This window comes from Phyllostomus hastatus, unplaced genomic scaffold (assembly GCF_019186645.2).
Source record: "Phyllostomus hastatus isolate PE091 unplaced genomic scaffold, TTU_PhHast_1.1 phas_contig_468, whole genome shotgun sequence".
NCBI lineage: Eukaryota > Metazoa > Chordata > Mammalia > Chiroptera > Phyllostomidae > Phyllostomus > Phyllostomus hastatus.
In genome coordinates, this window is record NW_025333884.1 from 2,324,068 (window position 1) to 2,329,174 (window position 5,107).

The following is a 5,107-nucleotide window of genomic DNA, read 5'->3' on the forward strand; positions in this document are numbered from 1 at the left end:
ATCCCCCCGCACTTAATTCATGTCCATGGGTCGTGCACGTAAGTTCTTTGGCTTCTCCATTTCCCTACTATTCTTAACCTCCCCCTGACTATTTTTTATGCTTTTTAATCCCTGCATCTTTCCCCTCATTCTCCCCCTTCTCCCTCCTCACTGATAGACCTCTAAATGATCTCCATACCTATGACTCTGCTCCTGTTCTGGTTGTTTGCTTTGTTTGTTTGTTTTAGGTTTCAGTTGTTGATAGCTGTGAATTTGTTGCCTTTTTAATGTTCATAGTTGTTTTTTAAGATTTTATTTATTTTTGAGAGAGGAAGGGAGAGAGAGAGGGAAAGACACATCAATGTGTGGTTGCCTCTTCTGCATCCCCAACTGGGCACCTGGCCTGCAACCCAGGCATGTGTCCTGACTGGGAATCGATCCAGTGACCCTTTGCTTTGCAGTCTGGCGTTGAATCCACTGAGCCACACCAGCCAGGGCTTTCATCCACTTTTTTTTTTTTTACCTGTGTCATCTTTTCTCTTACTAATTTATAAGAAATCATTATATATTAGGCATATAATTTCATGTGTCACACATGTTGCCATTTAATTTTGTTTGAAGTTTGATGACTTTATGATGTTTTTAAATGTACTAAATTTTATCTGCTCCCACACTTACTGCTGCTGGCTCTTGTCTTTATATTTATGGTGAATATTCCCATTACAAATTGTTGAATGAAGTCAGGAAGGGTCCAGAGGCTTTGCAAAACCATCAGAGGTGGGTGCCTGGGGAGGCTGAGTGTTGCTATGCAGACGGCCTTGCAGGAGCTGGGAGCCGAGGAAGCCACGTGCATTGCAGGAACCTGCTGCGCGAGCACCGCAACTGCGCTATTCTGGATTTGTCTCTGTGTGCGAGCAGATTTCTAGCCGTCAATGTAAGAAACATCCAAAGCTGTAGATAAGTTTTATGAGATTATTTAAGCCAAACTGAGGACAACTGTTGGGAAATCTTAACAGATTGAGAAAATGCTCCAAAGCATGACAGTTTTGCAGCTTATTTTATGTATTTACAATCCCAGGAGGAGACATAAGGAGGACTACGTGAAATTCCTTGGTGGTAAATCAGAGAGGCCAGAGAAAGCAAAGCAGGGAGAACTCTGGGATTGGGTAAAGAGTAAAACGGAGACACATCCATCTCCCACAGATGGATCCAGGGTAGTTAATAATGACATTTACAGAACATAGAGGTGGTATTCAAGGAACTGGATGACAATTGGGTTCTATGGTCTCTGCTCTGGTGCCGTGGGTGTCTCCTGAGGGGACCAGAAAAGGAGATCACTCTGATATTTCAAAGATATGTTATCTTAGATGCAAAAAGACAACGGAGCCCTGGCTGGTGTGATTCAGTGGGGTAAGTGCTGGCCTGAGAACCAAAGCGTCGCTGTTTTAATTCCTAGTCAGGGCTCAGGCCTGGGTTGTGGGCCAGGTTCCCCAGTAGGGGGCGCGCAAGAGGTAACTAATCGATGTATCTCTGGCACATCTATGTTTCTCTCCCTCTCTCCTTCCATCCCCTCCCCGTCTCTCTGAAAATTAATTAATTGGCTTTTACCACTCTGCAATGACCCTTTGAAGCCCCAAGTCACTGGACCTCCTCTCTAGCTCGGTCTGTCTCATGTACGCGTGTTCCCTTCCCGTCTCTGCTCTGTCCCCGCATGTGGGCTCTCTGATTCTCGCAGGTGTGCGGGCTTCCTTCACAAATGCATGTATTGAATTTGGTTATTTCCTCTTGCTAGTCTGTCTCGTGTCTGTTTGGCTTTTGGGCCAGACTGAAGAGCCTCGGGTGTGGAATATATATAGGAAGGTGGCAAAGGGGGCTTTATGTGGTTGTGGATTTTAGTTTATTTTTAAATTTTATTTTATTGATATTTGGGAGAGAGAGAGGAAAGGGAAGAGAGAGAAACATCAATTTGTTGTTACACTTATGATGTATTCATTGGTTGCTGCTTCTATACACACCCTAACTGTGGATCGAACCCACAACCTTGGCATTACCAGGAAGGTGCTCTAACAAACTGAGCTACCCAGTCAGGGCTGGATTTTAATTTTTTGTTCTGATTTTTTTATTTGTTTTTTTTGTTTTTTAACCCTCACCCAAGGATGTGCTTATTGATTTCAGAGAGAGAGAAACATCGATCAGTTGCCTCCCATAATCACCCGGCCGCTCCAACCAACTGAGCCACACCAGCGGGGACCGATTTCTGTTTTTTTATTTTTTTTGAGGGAGGCCCGAAGGCTGGTCCGGAAGCTCTTTCGGGTCCCTCTTTCCATTTGATCTTAGGTACCAATAAGACATTTGTTTAGGATGAGTGCTCTCTAAAATTTATTTCAAATGCAAAAGTTTTTCCAAACACAAGGATCCCTCATCTAGCCATTCAAAGGTGTGTGCATTTCTATAGAGACTCAGTCCAATAAGCCTTTTCACGAAAAGCCCCAGGAGTAATTTTCCTGGTTTAGAATACATTTTTGCCATGGATGCAAGAGACATCCCCCAAGTGGGTGCAGAAGATGGAGCCCCCATGATCCAAAAGGCTGTAACCACAGAATCAGGCCAAAGTCCTATCCTATTTTTAAGAAGATACTCAGTTTGTTGCCTTTCAAAGTCAATAGAGCAAAATCATGTGGCTGAAATATGCACAGAGAAAAAGAACTTTGACTGCCAGGTGCACGCTGACCTAAAGTCTCCCCTGCCCCCATGGAATTGAAGTATAACTGAGTAGAGACTTAACTTTTTTATCTTTTTTCCTTTCTTTAATTTTGTCTTTTTTAAAATTAGTTTATTTTTAGACAGAGGGGAAATGAGGGAGAGAAACACCAATGTGTGGTTGGTTGCCTCTCATGCACCCCCTACTGGGGACATGGCCCACAACCCAGGCATGTGCCCTGACTGGGAATCTAACCGGCGACCCTTTGGTTCTCAGGCTGGCGCTCAATCCATTGAGCCACACTAGCCAGGGCTATTTATTTATTTTTCAAGATTTTATTTGTTTACTTTTAGAGAGAGAGAAAGAGAGGGAGAAAGAGAGGGAGAGAAACATCAATGTGAGAGATACATCCATCAGTAGCCTCTCATATGCCCCCCAACTGGGGACTTCGCTTGCAACACAGATAGGTACCCCATCTGGAAATCTGGAGATCAAACCGTTGACCTTTTGGTTAACAGGTCAGTAGTCAATCCACTGAGCCATACCAGCCAGGGCAAGGTCAGTTGTTCTTTACAGGGCTGGCAAGAGCATTCAATGGGGGAAAGGATGGTCTTTTTGGCAAATGGTGCTGGAAACACCAAATATTCACATGCAAAAAAAAAAATGAAGTTGGTCCTTTACCTTATACCTTATACAAATGTTAAAATGAACCAAAGATCTAACACAGAGATAAAACTATACAACTTTTAGAGAAGAAAATATTCACAAATCATGCATCTGGTAGGGGATTTGTATTCAGCATATATAAAAACACCTACAACTCAGCAACAAAGAAACGAATGGCCCCATTCAAACATGGGCAGACCTTTCTCCAAGGAAGCTATGCAATGCAAACGGCCCACAAACCCACGCAAAGATCGATGTTCACTAAGGAAGTGCAACTCAAAAGCACGTCAGACCCCACATCCCTCTGCATGAGGATGGCCATTGCATAAAACAACAGCAGAAAGTTGCAGCGTTGGTGAGGATGATGAGAAATCACAACCCACGTACACTGTTGGTGGGAATGCAAAATGGTACAGCCCCTATCGAAAACAGTATGGAGGTCCGTCAGAAAGTTAAATACAGAATTACTGTATGATCCAGCAATCCCACTTCTTGGTATATATACCCAAAAGAAGAGAAAGCAGGGACTCAAACAGATACCTGCACGGAAATGTTCCTGGTAGATTAGCCACAGTGGCAAAAGGCAGAAACATCCCAAATGTCCACCAACAGGTGAATGAATAAGCAAACTAATATCAGGTGCAAAGGAATGGTGCTCAGCTGTAAAAGGGGATGAGGTTCTTTTTATTTTTTTTTTTACATTTTATTTATTTATTTTGAGAGAGAGGGGAAGGGAGGGAGAAAGAGAGAGAGACACACATCCATGTGTGGATGACTCTCACACACCCCCTACTGAGGACCTGGCCGGAAACCCAGGCATGGGCCCTGACTGGGAATCGAACCGGTGACCTTGCAATTCTCAGGCCAGTACTCCATCCACTGAGCCATGGCAGCCAGGGGGGATGAGGTTCTGATACATGTTGTACCACAGATGAACACCGAACACATTATGCTGAGTGAAATAAGCAAGAGAGTAAAGGACAGATATCTACGATCTCTCTTATGTGAGGCATCTGGAATATGTGATTTTGTCAACACAGAAAGTATTGATAGAATAAAGGTGACCGGGACCTGGAGGAAAGAAGGACGGGAGTGATCTTTTAGTGGGTCCAGAGTTTTTCTGGGTCATGAAATATTCCTGGAACTAGATGGTGGTGATGGTTGCACAACATTGCGAATATGCTTTGTGTCGATGAATTGTACGCTTAAAAAGGGTTAAAATGGTAAATCATATGTGGTGTATATTGTGTAACAGTAATAACAATAAATAAACATCAAGAACAAGTAGAAAAAAGAAGCTGGGAAAGGAGCAATGAGGAGCAAGGTCACATGTGAAGGGGAAGTCACTGGAAGGGCTTTGGCTTTTGTTCTGCCTGAGCAGCAGTCCGCGGGTCATGGTTTTCTGGGACACACTGCGCACTGATAAAACTCGAATGGGGCTCCCACCTGCTCCCAAGATGAGTTCAGTGACCCAAGCCAAGGTCACTTGTGGGAGTGCTTTACCCAGCCGTGTGGGAGGGGCGACGAGGCTTTCACTGGGCCTGCAGGGCAGGGGGTGGGGGGAGTGGCATTCAGCCCAAATTAGATGGGCAGGGCTCACGGTCTAGAATAAAAGAGGCTCCGCTAGAGTCTGGGGCGAAGCCGAATGCTTGTACTGTGGGAGGGGTTAACGCGGAGCAGGCACCTGAGGGTGGAAATAGCAGCACTCAAGAGCAGCATCCTCGTGTTGGACCTGGGTCTGGAGACTTGGAGGGGGCTGCA